Source organism: Giraffa tippelskirchi, chromosome 4, assembly GCF_054371585.1.
Source record: "Giraffa tippelskirchi isolate mGirTip1 chromosome 4, T2T-mGirTip1v1.2.pri, whole genome shotgun sequence".
In the NCBI taxonomy this organism is placed as follows: domain Eukaryota; kingdom Metazoa; phylum Chordata; class Mammalia; order Artiodactyla; family Giraffidae; genus Giraffa; species Giraffa tippelskirchi.
In genome coordinates, this window is record NC_137278.1 from 153,717,737 (window position 1) to 153,738,255 (window position 20,519).

Here is a 20,519-nt window from a genome sequence, read left to right on the forward strand (position 1 = left end):
TCTATTTTCCACTTAAAAATCAAATGTCATTGTTTCCATAAGCACTGGCTGTGTGAATGCAGCTGATTCCCTATAGAGTCAGAACAATGTTTATGAAACGAAATGACCCCTAAACAGCCATGGTTCAGGGCATCATGGAAACATAAGCTAGTCATATACAAACAAGCTGGGAACTTTTCTGTCTCAGAAAGCCTCTACAGGAAACACTAAATCTGCTGCGAGGTTTCAGCAGTTAGTCTGGCAGGCTGCAGCATGCACTGCCTTGCCGTTGCTGGCAGTATCATGCGCTTTGGCAGAGCCCTAAGGAGGATGCTAGCAGCCAAGCAGGTTTGAGCGATGAAACTATGAGTTCATGTTAAACATAGAATTTACATGAAATGAACTGAGTCGCAGTAAATGGAAAAGATTTATCACTTGGGAAGGAACTGTATGTCTTAGTCTTATTTTTTTCCCCAGTATTAGCTCTCTAAATGTTTTATATCTTGATTCTTTTCCCATGTACCATACACCTACTCCCTCTCTCTCTTCTCCACAATACTCCACTGTCTCAACTCAATTCTTCACTCCCTCTTTTGCTGGGCAGGCGATATCTCTGTATTTTTTATCATTAAAACTAATTAAAGCTGGGAGGAGTAGCAGAGCATGGTGATGAAAGGAGAGCATATAAAGCAGGAAAGATTGCACTACTTACTAGGTGTGAGACTTTGCACAAGTTATTTAAACTATCTAGATCTCAATTTCCTCACCTATAAAAAGGGGGGTGGTGATGATATTTTTTGTCTTATATCTCTGTTAAGAAGACCATGAGATGATGTACAAAGTGTTTAGGATACTTCCTGGCACATGGAACTGATTTAAGAGAGCATGTGTTTTTTTTGAAGGATTCAAGTGTAGATGACCGCAGAGGGGATTTCTCTATAGTTCTAAGTATATGAAGACATTTGGACATAAGCAGTAGGTATACATGTACACATACTTATCAACTGAAAGCAGCTGCTTAACATCTTTGTGTGTTGCTCACACATTCCATCTGAGTATCTATCTCTTCATCTTTGTGAATATGAGATTGTGTTGTGGGTATGATTGTGTGAGGATAAAATATAGAATGGATATAATCCCAAATGACAGTCATTCTGTTCTTTCCTTCCAAGAGCCCCTTTGCATTTTCTGTCCTTATATTATTGTATAGAAACAATGGTTGGTAGTTCCTTTTATATTCTATTTCTCCTTCAACAGTTCTATCCTTTGTTTTGCTTGTTAATTACAGGAAGGGTTCATCTTTGTGCTCAGCAAACCACCCTTTCCTTTGCATCCATCCACTAGTTAAGAGCCAACTTTCCAAACAAGATCCAGAAGTCAGCTCATTCAGGAACAGTCTCTAAGTCAATGGAAAACTGGTTTTAATTATTTTAGATCATTATGTATGTGTGCTCAGTCGAGTCAGTTGTGTTCAACTCTTTGTGACCCTATGGACTATAACCTGCCAGGCTCCTCTGTCCATGGGATTCTCCAGGAAAGTATGCTGGAATGGGTTGCTATGCCCTCCTCCAGGGGAACTTTTCAACCCAGGGACATGTCTCCTGCATCCCCTGCATTACAGGTGGATTTATTACCCACTGAGCCATCTTGGAAGCCCTTAGATCATTATCAAAGTAGTCAACTGCCAAGAACCTATAAAAGTCATTTGAAATATATGCTTCTGATCCCAGGTATACCTATTTTTATCCTGGATTTCAGGTTGAACAATTCCATTTTTTCAAAAATATTTATTTAATACCTGCTTTGTTCAAAAATATAGTCCTTTAGGACTTCAAGCATATAATGAATGGTTATGGTTACAGAGTGTTATGGCTAGAAGGGACATTATCCCTTTAAATCTTGAATAGGAATTTTTTTTATAATAACTGACAGAAAACCAACTCAAACTAATATAAAGGGGGAAAGTATTTTATTGAATCACAAAACTGAAAAGTACAGAGATGGACTGGCTTCAGATATAGCTGAATCCAGACACCAAAATCCAGACTCATTGGAAAAAACCCTGATGCTGGGAAAGATTGAAGGCGGGAGGAGAAGGGGATGACAGAGGATGAGATGGTTGGATGATGGCATCACTGACTTGATGGACATGAGTTTGAGTAAGCTCCGGGAGTTGGTGATGGACAGGGAAGCCTTGCGTGCTGCAGTCCATGGGGTCCCAAAGAGTCGGACATGATTAAGCGACTGACCTGAACTGAGACACCAAAATAATTATCGTAATAATCATTCTTGCCATTTATTCTCTCTCCCCAAACCCTAATTTCATAGTTCTTCTTTCTTTGAGTTGCCTTCAGTCTTAAGCAGATTCTCTCCACCTGGTGGAAGAGACAGTCTCTGGCAGCTTTACGCTGTTACAATTTTTTCAGCTTATATATTTTGGAAATTAAAAATAGCTCTATTTCTCCTGATTCCATGCAGTTTAAATACACACACACACACACACACACACACACACACACACACACAATTTTCTAACCCTGCTTAGTCTTTGTGTTCAGCCCTGGAGCAATCACTCTGCCTGAAGTTATGAAAAACTCTGGAGACCCTGCAGTGGCAAAGCTGGTGGTCATGTGACCAACAGTCTTTCTGGAATAGATTGGGGGAGTGACAATTCTCAAAATAAAAGGAATCTGGGAAGGTAAAAAGAGGCTGTCTGCTATCCCATTCTTGTGTCTTGTAGATGAGAATACTGAATTCAGGTCAAAGAGAGTAAGTGAGTAAACAGCTGCTGACAATCTAAGACTAATATTCAGGTTTTATGACTCCTTCATTCACATTCTGCTCTTCTTAACAATAAGGAGAGAACAATACAGAAGTACAGAAGGGCTACACAATGAAGTGGTCAATGCAAAAGCCAGATGTGCTTGTGATAAGTTGCTCGGTCATGTCCGACTCTTTGCAACCCTATGGACTATACAGAGCCTGCCAGGCTCCTCTGTCTGTGGGATTCTCCAAGCAAGGATACTGGAGTTGGCTGCCATGCCCTCCTCCAGGGGATCTTCCTGACGCAGGGATCGAACACGTCTCTTATGTCTTCTGCATTGGCAGGCAGGTTCTTTACCACTTGCATGTACACCACCCTGGTGTAATCCCAACTCTGTGTCCTTGAAAAGGGAGTTAACCCTTCTGAGCCTTACTTGTCTCATCTGCAAAACAAGGAGACTGTGTCTGCTCCACTGCCATGTTAACCAATGTAGAAGGAACACAAGGGTTAATAAACGTAAAGAGTTTAAAACAGTGTCTGGACAGTAAGTAATATATGAAGTTTGGTTCTTATTATTAAACACTTACTAAAAGCAAAGTATTTTGCACATATATTACTCCACGTAATCTTCACAAAAACATAATGTAAGAGCCATGATCATCCTCACTTGACAGAAAAAATATGGGTTCTTGAGAAATGAAACAATTTGCTCAAGTTTATACACCTAGGTAGGAACCAGGGTTTGAATTCCTGTCTGTCTGACAACAAAGCCTGAGTTTTCACATGATACTAAGTGATAAATGTCATAAGACGGGTTCAAAGAAAGTGCTTTGGGAGCCCAAAAGAGATAGCAATCACAACTAACTAAAGTGTTAGAAACAACTATTCTTAAAAAAAAAAAAAAAAGGAACAACTATTCTTTATATTAGAAGCGACTGACCCAGCTCTTGGCAGATTGTATTCAATAACTCAATTCAACAAATATTTATTTGAGCACTTAACCTATCCAAATACAGCAGTGAACATAATTGTTAACAGGTTATAAATGCCAAATTTGAACTGAAAAAGAGTAATACAGGGCATTTAAACAAAAGGTTCTAGATGGAAAGATAAGAGCAAAGGAAAGGGATATGGTGTAAGAGAAGTGATCTGGGATCAAGGTCTATGTTGACTTATAGGATGTCGTATGTCGCGGAGGAGAGTGAGAGAGAGTTGGGAAGTGAATAGGTACCACAATATTGTGGAGATATCACAGATGAGACGTTTAAAGACAGACACCAAAGAAGTAAACCCAGAGGATGGTGACTGAGAAGGATGAAAGAAGTAGGAGGACAATAATGGCCACACACACAAACAATGGAAAACTCTCCCTACACCCTGCAAATTGGAATGACATGAATTGATTAGCTTATTGAATGATAAGCCTTGTTTAATAAGGAGAAAATTAACATGCTACTTTTTGGATAATATTGCAAGATTTTCTCCCCAAAATTCTCCTTTAATGGCATTTCCATTTTCAGAAAAATATCTTATTTTTTTCATATTTTGCATTTGCTTTTGCTCTTCTCATGGAAAAGAGTCTGTACTACCATTAAAATATCTGCAATACCTATTCATAATGTTTTTATAATGAGTAAGAAGGAGTAAGGTTTTACCATAAGGATCTGTACAGAAAATGTTGACAACTTTCACTGTCCCACAGAGTCAAGCTGCTAGGAATTGTGACTTTATACAAAAGAGAAAATGGATGTTGTCATGGTTCCTCATAAGGTTGACATGAAAATAAATGAGGTTTTGGGCAGAAGGATATTTTTCAACTGACAGGTTGAATTCCAGAACACTATTATAAGCAATGAAAACACACTTATGGCCAGAGAAGAAAAATTTTTCAAACACTAAAGTTGTGTGTGTAGAGGTGGGAAATATTCAAAAGACTGTAGGGGTATCTAACTTAAATTTTAAAACTAAAGCTTTTTAGCACTCGTCCAACTTAAATTTTAAAACTAACGCATCTAGCATCCATTTTCATAGGTTAACAACAAAGGTCTAGATATGAGAATGTGTTACATCAGTGTACTCAGTTTTTTTCTATTTCTTACATTTCATGAAATATTTAATCCAGAACAATTCCAGGTCATTTTCAAATGAGAAAAATTGAAACTCACAGTGATTAAATAATTCACTTCATATCACACAACAGTTAAGTGACAGTGTCTAAATAAAGACCCAAGTTCTCTGTCCCTAGTCCCCAACCTCAAACTGCTACCCAATTTTTTTATCAATAAATACTTACTTTTTACATCAAGTACTTATGTAATTATGTGTCACCACATATTTCACATTAATTCAAAGTTTGAAAGAAAGATCTATATAACTGCTACTCAAAGTTGCCTATCTTTGAACTGTTTATTACCAGCATTCCATGAATGGTCAAGAAAGTCCTATTACATTAAAAAAAAAAAAATCAGGTGAATTAAATGGTGTGCTTAGCAACTTAGTTGATTGACATTCTGGCTCCAACTCCTTACCTCATCCCAAGTCAGTAACAAACACTTTTAGGATCCACATGAATCCTTGGTCCCCATATTGAGTGACATTGATATAAATTCTTACAGAGCTGACCTGGAAATCTGAGTACACTAAAGATTTTGCAGTATCTAAATGACAAGGAGAAAAATATTCAAATAATCACAATAATTGCGACACTAGAAGATTTAGTGTCAAGGACTGACATTAACCTGATTTTCCTTTTGTGCTAAGGAAACACACAGTCTAGGAATGAGGTTCATCTTCCTTTACCTGGCAACTTGCTTCTCTTCACACATGAAGACTCCACTCCCCACCAGCTCCCTCTTTTCCTTTGCCACTGCCACACACATTTCACATGGGTTGTGTGCCATTAGCCAGGGGCATGCCATCAGGAGAAAGAGGGAACAATTTTGTCTCAGTCAGATGTCACCCACAATTTTAAGATGAATTTCAAAAAGGAAGTAGAAGAGAAGGTTTTATGCCAAATGAAAGATTCTGCATGAGGATTTTATTCTCTCTAGCTTTGGGGGGAAATTCCTGAATAATAAATAGAGGAGCAAGGTCACTCACCTTTATAAACTGCCATTGAGCAGAGTAGGTCAAGCACAGGAGGTAAAGGTATATAAGAAAAGGAATACTTAGAACTGATTGCAAATAGAATTTATCCTTTGTCTACCATGCCAGAACATTCTATCAGTTCAAATCAAACACAAAACAAAATTTGTATAATGTAGACACCTGATTAAATTCTTCCCCTGGAGGAGTCTATGAAAATTCTTAAATCTATGTGCCCATGCTAAATACCTTTGGGAATTATATGAAGACTTTGTTTGGATCCATTTAAACTATGGCATGCATTTTAGAAAGTGTTTCAGGAATTCCTAAAAAATACATTTGATACAATGTAAAATTGATTATGTCTTCCTCCAAATGACACAGAAACTTTTATTCAGTTATTGCCCAGTTGCTGTTCTGTACATTTCCAAGACAAATTCTGAAGATTAAATTTTACCTCATTTGGAACATGTACTTTTACTAGATAATTAAAATGGTCACAAAATTCAGGGGCCTCAATCACAGAAGAAACAAGAGCTATGCTATTTAAGGAAGGGAGGAAGGAGAGAGGCCACCTCTGTTTGTAATGAATTAACACAGGACTGAATGTGAATTACTATCAAAACTGCTAATGTAATGTACCCATAGCCAAAAATTACTTCTAAGGAAAACTCTCATTATTTAAATATTTGTTTTACATATCAATGTGTTTAAAACTATGAATCATTAGATTGGAAATGAGTGAGTAAGGTACAAAATTTCACTTATCCTTGTTCTGATATCAGAATTAATTTGTAACAGGTCTATTTACAACCTCTTTCAATCAAGAATGAGGATTTAGGGTAAGTAACAAAATACTGTTATTTCTTTTTGCCAACATCTCAGGTTTCAATACAAAAAATGTTCCAGTATTATTCATAATAGAGAAAGAAAACTGGAGGAGTAGTTGAGTAAATTATGCTAATATACTTAATGGCATTTTATACAAGTATAAGATCATATTTGTGCACAGTAAGAAACAGTGGGAAAAAACTTCATAAATAATGTTACTTGGAAAAAATAATTGTATGTCTATTACACCAAACATCATGAATGCTAAATGCATATGTAAGGTTGATAAGATTTTTCATTATTTTCCATTTTCCTTTCTGACATATAATTTATAAATTATAATGTATGATATAAATTGAAAGATAATATATTTTATGTTAACAAATGGGTTAGTCAAACTGGCTAGAACATATTTTAGCCCAAAATTATATTTTCTATTTCTATTATCAATAGATGTACTTTAAATTTACCTATTGAGGACCACAAAAATCATCAATTTTTACATCACTCTAAGTAAACCTAAGTCTATTTTCCTAAGCAAGCCTATTAAACTATAAAAGAACAAGCAGAGCTACCAAATATTCATTCCAGAAAACAAAGCCCATGAAGAGTGTAATTATTTTGTTCTTTCTTTAAATCTCCTTGCCAAGAATCCAAGCTGGATTAAGTATTCAACACCAAGAGATTAAAGATGTATATCCCTGTATCTACCACTGCACACATCTCCACATAATCACTGGGATTAACTTTCCAAGGAAGTAGATCAAAGCTTTATTTCCTTGTGGGTATCCGATAATAAAAGCTGAAGCTAAATCAAACTCTCATCACTTTTACATCTCTCCTTAAGCTACTGGTTCAAGAATAATCAGAATATGTAAAAGATAAGGTCAATGAGAAGGAAAGGAAAGGGAAAAACACTCTGTTGAATGGGGTAACATTAGACAAACAACAAAATCAACAGAATCATGTGAAAGTTTTAGAGCAGCATCATCATTATCATATGATATCATTTAATGTTCATTCACCTTTTACCAAAGATTCATTATTTATGCATTATAAACTACAAATAAATCAGCCAGCTATTGTATATCAACTCTTGGCAATGAATAATGATGAATCTTTGCAATTAGCATCCTTACTTTTGCAGAAAGTTTGTTGCAAACTAGATAATGTATTTTTAGTTCCATCCCAAGTTAGGAAAATTGGCTGCTGAATTCAGTAACTTGGATTAATTGACTTATTGTACTTATTAGTAAAAAATGTGGGAGATATATATATATATAAACATGGAACATATATTCCACATGGAGTAGAGGCTTGCTTTGACTAAGTCTGTATTTGTACTCCTGGATTCCACTTCTGCCCTGCTGCTGAGAGAGAGAGGTCCACAGGGAATTCAAAGGGGAAGAATCTGGCCTTTTGTCATTAATATTCCTACAAGTCCACCAGAAAAACTGAAGCGTTCTGCTATTAAGCACATCATAAACATTAATCCATATTTGATGAATCAGCCTTCTGTTACACATTAAAGAATAGATTTATTTTTCCATTATTTCAATTCCCTTACTTGAAGTGCCTTTATTAGCAACATTCGTGAGCAATAACAAAAACATAACAATTCTGAAGAGACAGAAATATTCCAGGAAGAAACTTCTAAAAAGACAATTGTTTCCTCTGAGCATGTTATAGACTTTGAATCTTCAAAAGGTTTATCTTTTGCATAGACTAAACATTCTAACTTGGTGAAAAAAAAAAAATGGTCTGTGCTTTTCAGAGTCCCCTTCAAAGCTTGGAAACATTAGGACCAATATTTATGAAATTATGAGATCTTGTGAAAGAACAGGAAAATCTTTCAAACTTTGGCTACATTTTTATCTGAATTTAATTAAGAGATGGTGAAAAACTATCAACACAGGTCCATTTTAGATGAAAAAATAGTTTTTATAGTAGTACTATTTTAAGGATATGGAATTATATTTTTCAATAATGTTTATGAGGTCCAGAAAAGTTATTCACTGAGTCATATCTTTTTTGCAACACAGTAATTATATACTTTTATTTTACACTTCCAAATGTCTTATTTGCTAATGTTTAAATTTTTCTCACATTAATCAGCCCATTGTTTTAATCAATTTAAAATACATAAAAATGAATACTGTTAGAGAAAAATAATGTATTTCTCATTTTCTGGAGATGTATTAACTCTTGCATGCTAATGAGAAACATACAAAACTATATTTCTGTCATAAACTTTGTAAGATAAAAATGTGACCTAATTGTGTGTCTCAGAAATAATCTCACATTGCTATAAATTTTAACTGCCAGTTGGGGGACAATGCAAAGAGAAATTCAATTATTTGCAACCACATTAAATTCTTATAATAAGAAACATAATCAGTTTGTGGTTCATGATTTCTCGAATTATAACTTAATAACTGAATGTACTTTATCAGATTTCTACATAGTGATCCACAGTCTACAAGGTCATGGAGAATAACATGGCCTCTGGGCAGTATCTCATTTATTAAGAAGTTTAACCACATGATCGTGAAATCATGAAGTTGGTCTCTAGGGAAAGCAAATCATTCAATTTACAGTACACAGAAAACAAAGGAAGCATTTGGCTTTTCTCTAGGATTTGATCCGTGTCTATTTCTCTGCCTGTTGGCCTGTGATATCAACTTCACGGAAAATGGGGGCTTAAAAAAAAGCAATTATATAGAAGTAGATCAGTGTACTAAAGGAATAAGAAACAAAAGGGTTGCTAGAATTTCTCACCTCCTGTGGGAAAAAAAAAAAAAAAACACCTGTGCAGGAAAAAGCACAAAAGTCTCCAGACCTGTCATCTTTTATGTTAGCAATTCACACCCTGCCCTTCCTGCCTTCTCTAGCCATTAATTCTCTACCCTCCTTAAAGTCAAGATAATTTGGAGAACATAATGAAGCCAGAAAAGACCTCTCTAGAAAGAAAAAAAAGTCATCCAGTCTTCATGATGATCTCTCTGTAACAGTGAACAGTTGAACCACTTTAATCACATGAAAGACAGGTTTCAATTCCTGGCAAATCCTGCTGACAATGACACCAACAGCACCAACACTGACATCTCCCCATCGCTGAGTGCTGACAGTGTCCTAGGCACTAAGCTAAGCATTTCCCCTCCATTATCACATTTTACCTCTCAACTACCAACAGTACAAATCCTATCATTTCTCTTTCCAGCTGAATATCCAGCCATAGTTAGATATATATAGTTAGATAACTTTCCAATACTTCAGCTGACTTTACATGGAGGCTGTGGAACCCAGTGCTGTCATACTCTTGTCACCTAGCCATGCTGTCTCTCACTGTGGTCACTATTCAATCCATAATTGATTGGGACACAAATCAATTGACATGGGACATGGGACACAAAATGATCACATGGAGATTTTGCCATGAGCATCTGCTAATTGTTTCTTCAGATTAAAGAAAGACTACACACACACACACATATACAAACACACATTCAACTTTGTGTACTAATTTTTGTTTGATTACTCTCCACTGTACCTTTGGCTAGGTCCTCTCAGAATCATGGTACAACTCCCCTCCGTGTTTAAAAGAACATTTTATTTGTGATAACGATGCTTATGTGATTCAAGAAATGCTTCCAAGTCACTCTTTTCACATTGCCTATTCCCATTTTCCAAATCAGCTCACCTTTAGGTACACCTTTATAACTGTGTCATTAACTATAATAATGATTGATCTATCCCCCTTGCAGCCTTTAGCCATCTGTGCAAGCAAAATTTTCAAGCCAGACATTTCAAGCATTGGACATATACCGAAGCTCTGTTCAATAGATCTTTCATAAATCCCCAGCCCCCAGCCCCAGAGAGTAAGAAAAGTCAGGTCATAAGCAGGAAGTAATGGAGACAAGGCAGTTTCTGAGCTGAAACTCAGACTCAAAGCTGGTTTATTGTTGTCATGACGACGAGTTCCACATGCCTAAAGTCACCGGTTTCTGAAAAGAATGATGCAGTGTCTAGCCTTACAGCTGGACATATAAACCAAATTAGTCTGCCATGCCTCTACCTGCTTTGTGGTTGTTAGTGAAAAGAGCAATATATCACACCATCAGTCATGCAGCAGTTAAGCTCCACACACACTACTTTCTCAGATCTGTAACTCATTTTTTTTTTTTCAGCTCCTCAGAATAATAGCTTTACTCTGGGGCAGGGGTAGGGATCAAAGTAATTTTCATAGATATTTAAAATTTTTCAATGAAAGATAAAGCAGAAAGCAATTTATAGTGTTTCTTCGTACTAACACAACCTCAAGCTCTAAATCACACAAATAGTAAAGAGGGTATCGAAAATTTTCTGTAGAAGAGTTCAAAACTTCATGGATTTGCAAAAGATTGTCTTTTTAAAAGAAGACGGTGTTTTGGGAAGGAGAAGCCAGGTTTGCCTGCTCCAGATGTGAAATGAGAGCCTTGAAGAGCTCAGTTCTCTTCCTTGCTCTCCAAGTGATTAATTGGATGACCTAGGGGAAGTAATTTAACCCAGCCATGGAAAAAGAAAATACACACTTGCCCACCAGAACTGGGTGTCTTATTTACCTCCACACCTGTGCCACTGACATCACCACGTCTCAAAAAAGTTATAAAGACCCCCGTCTTGTGCAACATACCCTCCCCCTCCCTCCACCTACCCTCACATCTCTCTCCCGCCTGCTTTAAACCCTTCAAGTCTTATCATACCCATAAATATTTGAAATTCCCTTGTCTCCTTCCTCCACCTGGTTCTGTTCTGTCTCTGGCATCTACTAGAAGAAAGCTAAAAAGTAGGAAGCAGATCCCGTCTGGTTTGTCTCCGGCACCCACTCTCCTTGTTCCATCCACTCAAGACTCTTTTTCCAGCATTAGGCATCTCCATGCTGTCCACACAGCAATTTGGGGGTTCATTCTCTAGCACCCAATCTGGGCTTACCCTCCCTAAGATGATCTAAAACTTCCCTATGGGCTCTCTTCTTCCTCTTGTCAACAGTCAGTTTTAATCATTGCTCTCTATTTAAGTGGCTTTGTGAGGCCGGGTCTCCCTAAAAGGAACAGGCTAACGGAAGCTGCGACCTCTTATTGTATGCACATCTCCTAGACTTTGGGTGAAAATTACCAAAGAGCAGTAAAAGGTAGCAAAACCAGAAGCAGAGTTGCTTCTTAGGTCTTGTGAAATTGGAGTGTGTGTGTGTGTGGGGGGGAATGAGTGGGTGATGCCCATACCATAGTATAATCCCATATTGATTATGAATTTAATATGTTAATTAGTTCCCCTTTCCATTTAATAATGGAAATCTCAGGTAATGTGACAGCCAGGAAAAGAGACATTTTAGAGCCTGGAAAGTCTCTGAGGATGTTGGATTGGGTCAGGTCTGGAAGTATTCAAATCCAGGTATGGCAGAATTATTTGCAACTGAGAAGCATGTAGGATAAAAGACAATTAAAAGCACTGTGCAATGGCATGGATCCAGCTAAAAGATGAGTCAAACTGTATCTCATGGTATAATCCACAAGTCTTTAAATGCGAGGTGCCTATTCTTTGGTTGGTGGGCACAGAGTAGAACTCCAGATTCTTTGAGGGTCCCTGTATGATGTTTATCACAACAGTATTCAGGATATTTTGCTAGAATTATTTTCACATTAAAAAAAAAAAACTTTACATTAAAATGCACAGTGACCCATCTGATTTAGATTTGTACTATTTTCCCCTCCAAGCACTAAGAAACAAGTTTAATTTAAACAATCCTCTAATGCCTCCAGGCGACAGTTGTGCACATTTGGTTTTTAATAGTCGTGTAGGGCTTTAATGGGTTATAGAACCCTTGAGAATATATTTGTTTTAGCAGCATGGCTTCTACACATAAAGAGATTTTTAAAAGTATGCATAAAGTAACTGCTATCCATACTTTGAGTGATAGTTGTATGATTCTGTATGCAAATATGAATACAAATACATGAAAATATATCTATATGATATAAAAATACAATTACATTTTATTTAAAAAGTAATTGACCACTAATTGGTCACTAAATAAAGCTCATGATATATTCACATTACAATGGTACAAAAAGGAGAATTATAATAAATTATGTTTCTTAATAGAATAATATTTAATGTTTATATGATATTGAAAACAATAGGCTAGTTATAGCTTTCAATATGTTTTTGGAAGACAGATAGGTCAAAGAAGTGACCAGAAGTGAAGAGTATAATATTAAGGAAGCAAACTTGTAACCTTACAAGTGAGATTATGTTGTTGAGATTATTTTGTTTTCTACTTTTATTTGGATAAAACAAAAACTCAATAATCTGGAAATGTCCTCAACAAATAAAATTAGTGAGCCTGTATCTATCTACTTCCTTCAGTGTTGGACCATTGTGCTATATCACTAAGCAGTTTACTCTTAGGACAACTAGTTCACCTTTCTATGTTCTAGTCTTTAACATTCATTCCTTACTCTTACCATTTATTCTTAACTGTAAGTTTAGACCACTCATCTCAATAGGCCTCACACAGGAAGGTATGGATGGTTTAAGAAACAAAAAGTACCACTGGAAAAAAAAAGGTACTATCAACAAAGAGTAAGACTACCTGTTAATGGAAGGGTTTCTATAAACTGGCCAGAAAACAAACCACCTTCACAACCCCAGTGTTCATCTTCAGGCAAGCTCACAATATGGTAAAAGAGATAAGACAATGGCTAGGATTTTGGTGTTCTTTTTTATTTTTCCTGTTTTTCAAAACAATTTTAGGTTATACTAAATTTCTGCTGGTATGCGAAAATAAAAATCCTTTCACCACCATTATCAGCATCAACACACCATCCACATTAACATCCCTAGAGGTATGATAGGTTTCCAGTACTCTGCAGGTGTGCTAACACTGAGAAGTTGCAATTCTGTGGGTTCCTTCCACTAGCTAAATCATTAGGATCACAGTCCTTCAAGACCTCTCTTTTTGCATCAAAGTGGGAGTAAATGGGGGGCTGGGGAGTGGCCACCATCATATTCCACAAACTTCCATTCCCTATTTTTCCCCATGATTTCCTCACATCCCGGTTGCTATGGATTCCATCTGTGATGTGTATTGTCTGATGCCTGCCAATCCATTCTTAGTACCCAGTAGTGTGGGGAATAAAGGCAAGTCACTATCAGCATTTGAACAATCCACCTATCTCCACAAAAATGCTTCTCTCTTTTCCATTCTGACCTACCAACTTTCCTGTCCAACATGTTCTACATGTAAGAGAGCAGAAAGAAGCACACTTGGATACACCAGATTTAGCCTCTGCTCAACTGTCCTCTTCGGCTTCCCTGGTGGCACAGTGATAAAGAATCCGCCTGCCGATGCAGGAGACGAGGCTTTAATCCCTGGGTCAAGAAGATCCCCTGGAGAAGGAAATGGCAACCCACTCCAGTATTCTTGCCTGCGAAATCCCATGGACAAAGGAGCCTGATGGGCTACAGTCTATGGGGTCACAAAGGGTCGGACATGACTTGCTATTCTCTTCACAGAGAAATCGTGACCTAATGACTGTTGTTGCTGTTGAGGTCAATTTCTCTCAGCTTCTTCCCTTTAGATGTCAGACATAGTGTCAAAGAGAACAGGGCCAGAAACTGTAAGCACCACCTCCAGGTATCCAATTGTTCTTACCTCCATGGCCCATAGTCTTCCCACCAAACTACTGCATTCAACATCACTCTACAGGTGAAAACTGCAAGGCATTCCTCAACAGCTGAGGACTCCTCCTCTCCCAGTGCTAAGACAAAGTCAGCCATTTGCTTTTCAATCAAACTCTATCAGTCCTAAGATACGTGATATAAAACTAAACTGCGGGTTACACAGTTTAGACCTTCATTTGGGAGCCTAATCTAACAGGAAGGATTAACTGTAGCCAGGTGGAGTGGAAAAGAACAACAGAATTAAGAATCGGAGCACTCCAGTGTCCCCTGCCAATTCTGTCCATAACCTACATTCAAGCCTATTCACCTCACTGTCTATGTGCTTAATTCAAAACTGAAACTTATCTCTAAAAACCTCCAAAATATTTTTAAATCAGATAAATTATTTAGAAAATGAAGACAAATAAAATTCCCTACTTCTTTAAATTGATTTATGGGGAGTATCTGATAAATTAGCTGTGTGATAACTAATAAAGTTGTTGAGTCTCTCATGACCTCAGATCACAAATTTGGGAACAGAGAAGCAAGAAACTGCACTAGATGTTGGCTAAGATTTCTTCCTAACCTACAGTTATGTGCTTCAATTAAAGTGATAAATATGTAAGCTCTTTGAAATGTATACCAGTATTACTACAAATATGCACAGCATGTTTTTATTCTGAATTGACTAAACATCTGAGAAATCATCTATGTGATTGTGAAACCAAGTTTTCAGCTTTTAAAGCATATTTTTGAAAAATATTCTGAAAGTCTCTTCTTGGAGTATAGTCATTCCCATTTTGGAGCAATGAAGATCTTTCAGCAATCCCATAATCTTCCCTGAGCAGAATGTACACTAGTTCCACTTAATATTTACAGAGCACTTTATATTTTCAAAATCTTACAGGCATTAATTAGATACTCCTCACATAAACCTGAGAAATCAGCTATCACCTTCAATTTATAAATATGGAATCCATAATATAGAAAGTTAAATGAATTGCACAATATCATAAGGCACATCAGGAAAAAACAAAACTGCAAAACGAAGTCAGACTCAGTGCTGTGCTTAAATCTGACTGAGTGAATTCATCTCACCACAAATTTCTTTTTATATTTCAGCTTCTTTCTACTACTTGATACACACAGTAACAAAAACAAACTCACACATTAATGTTTAAATTTTAATATCTAATTTTGTCTTCATATATAAATGTAAGATATAAGTGCCAGCCGTTCATTTGCATTTAAAAATACATTTTAGTTCTGAAGTAAATTTAAAACTTTAAAATCAGCGCTCTTGATTTATTTATGTAGCTGGTACGTTAAACAAACATAAGGCATAAGATATGTTTAAGTTCTAATTTTTAAAAATAGTCTACTATTCTCCTGTAATTTTGTTCTATGGGGGAAAGTTTTGCGTGGCTTTATTTTGTTTTGATTTGCTTACTTTAGTTTTCTTTTTTAATGAGTGAGAGTGGGGTAAGGAAAAGTTTTTGCCTTGTTAGTAGATCAATATTCTACCAAGGTCACTTCTTTTCTGGTCACTTTCAGGCAATAAATAGCCCTCCGAAGACATTAAGATGCCAACACAACCTCAATCCAGTCATTAGGTCATGCAGTCCTAGACAATACTCTAAAATATGGGACCTCCCTGGTGGTCCAGTGGTTAAGAATCCACCTGCCAATGCAGGGGACATGAGTTCAGCCTTCGATCTGGGAAGACTCCATATACCACGAGGCAACTAAGCTTGTGCACCACAACTATTGAGCCCAAGTGCCCTGTACTCTGCAACAAGTGAAGCCACCATAATAAGAAGCCCACCCAACACAACTAGAGAGTAGTCCCCACTCACTACAACTACAGAAAATCCACGCACCGCAGCGAAGACCCAGCACAGTCAAAAATAAATAAAGAGATAAATTTTAAAAAATAAAATAAAATATGGACACCATTAGATGTCCATCATCTCCCTCTTTCCAGCCAGGATTTACAAGGGTGTGGGTAGAGGTGGGGCAATGAAGGAATAGGAGAGAATTCTTGGCTAGTACTTGGCTCACTCTCTGGAATTGGTGAGATGGTAAAGCTGGTTCTCGGGAGTTATTCTCAGAACTCTTTGGAGGCTCCCATACTAGGTCCCTGGTATCAGTTAAGACAGAATTGATGATGCTGTGTCAACAGCTAACCCCCCACAATCATTGGCCCAAGACAACAAAGCTTAGTTTCTGCTCATTCACCATGTGCCTCAAGAGTAGGTGGGCAAGCTGCTACTGCTAAGTCACTTCAGTCGTGTCCGACTCTGTGCAACCCCATAGATGGCAGCCCACCAGGCTCCCCCATCCCTGGGATTCTCCAGGCAAGATTACTGGAGTGGGTTGCCATTTCCTTCTCCAATGCATGAAAGGGAAAAGTGAAAGTGAAGTTGCTCAGTCGTGTCCGACTCTTAGCAACCCCATGGACTGTAGCCTACCAGGCTCCTCCATTCATGGGATTTTCCAGGCAAGAGGACTGCAGTGGGGTGCCATTGCCTTCTCCAGGTGGGCAAGCAGACCCTATTTATTGTAGTCATTCAGAAACTTAAGTTAATGAGGCTCCATATCACAACACATTCATCTAAGATTAAGGCAGCAGAGGAAAGAGCACAGGGAGCAAGTGCTGTCTCTTCATATATCTGCCCATAAGAGATGCATGATGTGTCCAGTTACCTTCACTGGTCACATTGAGTTCATTAGGGCAGGGACACAAAGAAAATATTTTAGGGCAGAGATTTATAATCCTCCTTCAAGAGGAGGTACTGAATATGGGAGAAGAGAACTATAGACCACCACCCAGTCTGGCGTCAACTCCCATGCTATGGGGGCAGGTCTTCAGCAAGGCATCCCCAATCCTCCCTATACTTCTGATTACCTGATGCTTATCCCACACATGCTCTGTCTTTTCTGGCCTTTCATCCTGTGGCAGAAACATCTCCAGGCATAAATTCCTATCATGGACTCTGTATCTGTCCCTTGGATTTCATGGACCTTTAACTAGCCATCCTAGAGGACCAGCATTAATTTCCAAAATAGCAGCCACATTCTCTTTAACGTATCCTTATACCAGCACAGCTCACCAGGAAGCTGGTGGCACAAATATCCCCACAACTTCAGGAGTCACATATTCAGGTTCGTATCCCCACCTTCAGGTGGGAGGTACAGATTTTCAATGAGGCAATAGCTCTCGCCAAAATCTTTTCACAAATTGTCCTTGTCTTTCTACTTTCTCTAGACTTTTGTACTCTTAAAGCATTTGAGAGATTTAAAATTGTGGCACCAGTTCTTGGCAGTTTTCATTGACAATTTTATATACAATCTGTCTCTCTCACTTTGGTATCTGATATCTTGGCTATTCTATTAAAATTTCCATATTAACACTCCACTCTATCCTTTTATCCTCATTATCAAAGCTGTATGGCTGAAAATGATTACTAAGTTTGTTTATTTATTTACTTTGTTGTGTTGACTCTTAGTTGCTGCACGTGGAATCTTTGTTAAGGCATACAGGCTTAGTAGTTCTGCAGCATGTGGGATCTTAGATCCCTGACAAGGGATTAAACCCATGTCTCCTGCACTGGAAGATGGATTCTTAATCACTGGACCATCAGAGAAGTCCTTGATGATCATGTTTGAACTGCAAAACTCCTGTCCATTCTCTTTCTGGTAAAATTCCTGAGGTCACATTCAGCCACTAGTGTGGACATCTGTCCAAGATTGGGTCCATCAAAATACCTGATTCCCCTGGTTTCAACGAGTTCCTGAGGGATCAGCATGTGACCTGACCCGAAACATTCAGGTTCTTCCTTGTATGAGGGAAAGGAGAAATGTTTCTCCCCCTCCTCAGATTTCTAAAGGAGACAGAACATCTGTTAACACTCCCCATAAGAAGGCAGTGGAGAAGGGACAAGTGATACCATGTTAAACACACCACAGGAGGCATGGCTAATCTAATTGGTCAGAGCTAAACATTCCTTGGCCTTGTGGTGTGATGACTATTCTTAAAAACCAGTAATAGACTCACCCACCTCATCATGTTGCCTGTTTAACTGATCCCTAAGAAACATAATGGTCTTTTTTTTCTTCTTCTTGCCATGCAGAGCTGGGGTCCATAGATCTACTTTCTAGAGACAAGTCTGACCATAATGTCTCCCATTTCTGACAGTCAAAGAATATATGAGGTCGGCCTCCAACCCTCTGTGAAGTTGGGCAGATTTGTGGACTGAGTTGATTCTGTGGCAGCATACAAGACTTAGAGTTGAAAAAGGAATAAACCTATTCCCTAGTTAATCTAGTGTTTCGGGGTGATTAGCTTTAGGTACTAATCCAAGTTGTCCTATTTGTTCTTTATCAGTTAGAACCCCAGAGAAGGCAATGGCAACCCACTCCAATACTCTTGCCTGGAAAATCCCACGGACGGAAGAGCCTGGTAGGCTGCAGTCCATGGGGTCGTGAAGAATCAGACACGGCTGAGTGACTTCACTTTCACTTTTCCCTTTCATGCATTGGAGAAGGAAATGGCAACCCACTCCAGTGTTCTTGCCTGGAGAATCCCAGGGACGGTGGAGCCTGGTGGGCTGCCGTCTATGGGGTCGCACAGAGTTGGACATGACTGACGCGACTTAGCAGCAGCAGCAGCAGTTAAAACCCAAGAATATAGGAAGTATGAGTAATTGGCTCAATAAACTTCCAGCATCAGAGAATTGACTAGATCTGGGAGAGTAGGAGCTACTTCCTTCTCAGATTATGAAGCTGAAGGAATACAAGTTTGAAGTTCCTACCACATGTGGAGAAAATCGACCTGCGTCAGTAAAAAAATAAATCCAGTCCACACAGAGAGGCAGGGAGTTTCAGAAGCGATGGTCTTCATCATTCCTAAGGCCAGCTCCATGCTTATTCTTAATGGCATGTGCATTATAAGAACAAATAAACCCCTTAGATCCTCATGCCAACTTGAGTTAGGCTTTTTTTTGGAAGATTATTCTTATCTTAAAAACTATTTATTTATTTATTTGGCTTCATTGAGTCTTAGTTGCGGCATGTGGGATCTTCGTTGTGGTAGGTGGGCTCCAGAGCATGCAGGCTTGCTCAGCAGTTGTGGTGCAGAGGCTTAGTTGCCCCCCAGCACGTGGAGCTTTTGTTCTCAAACCAGGGATCAAATTCATGTCCCTTGCATTGGAAGGTGGATTCTTAACCATTAGACCATCAGGGAAGCCCCAAGTTGAGGTTTTTGACATCGGCGATTGGGGAAAAAATTCTGGTCAATACAATCATTTACTGCTTCTTAAGACTACTGACCACTTCCTCTGTACTCTTTCAGCAGACTCCTCCATGGCCCAGTACACTGGAGATCTAATAAGAACATCGTTTAGAGCCAAACTGTGCTGGTACGGATATGCATTCACCTTTGCTGAATACTTACTTACTGGTATTTCCTTACTGATAATAAAATAGAATAAGTCAAAGTACATCATGTAGAAGGAAATGGAAACACAGAGGAGATTTACCTCTGGGCCCACATCATCAGCACTCAGCAGTTTTTGGCTCCATGATCCCCCCTTATCAAATTTGCTTCCTGAAAAAAAAATTCTATTCACATCGGCTCTGAAACTAAAGCGAAAGAATATCGTTATGTGACAGCATCTTTTTCATAAGTGTTCACACACAAGAAGTCTCATTATGAGGAAAGAAAGAATCATATGGATTTTAATTACCATAGAGAATTATTTTATAAACCATTCAGAATGGTCTTACCTTCTTTATGCTGCAGCACCCTGTGTAAAATCACAAGCCATTATATTTCATGGAGGAAATGAGAAATTTTAAGAGTTGTTAGCACATTGAATTTTGATCACAAGGAAAACTTGCATAAAGTTATATGGCACAGGTCTTTCTGTAATTATGATGTATTGTAAAAGAATGTAGTAGGTGGTGTTCCAACCTGGTACTAGGGAGACAGAAAGCTACAAGCAGCAGTGGTGAAGGTATATTCCAGGACATAGGGATATTCTTTCTAAATGGGTGTTTAGATGTGGGGGAAGTAGTGAAGAAAGTAAATTTCGGTAGTGCTATTGCTTTATTTTTATATTAGCTGAAGAGTGTACTGTATATGAAATACATAAAGAAG

General features: G+C 38.0%; 1 long non-coding RNA gene across 2 annotated transcripts in view; it reads right to left on the reverse strand.

Moving 5' to 3' along the window:
- The window catches only part of LOC145503612 (uncharacterized), a 272,210-nt gene that overhangs the window by 88,978 nt on the left and 162,713 nt on the right, over positions 1-20,519 (reverse strand). The window contains exon 1 of one of the 2 annotated variants that reach the window (XR_014051592.1): positions 20,147-20,289. The exons of the other annotated variant lie outside the window; for it this stretch is intronic. This is a non-coding gene — a long non-coding RNA (uncharacterized LOC145503612). Of the gene's footprint in view, positions 1-20,146; positions 20,290-20,519 lie in introns of those variants that run through there. 2 annotated transcript variants of the gene reach the window in all.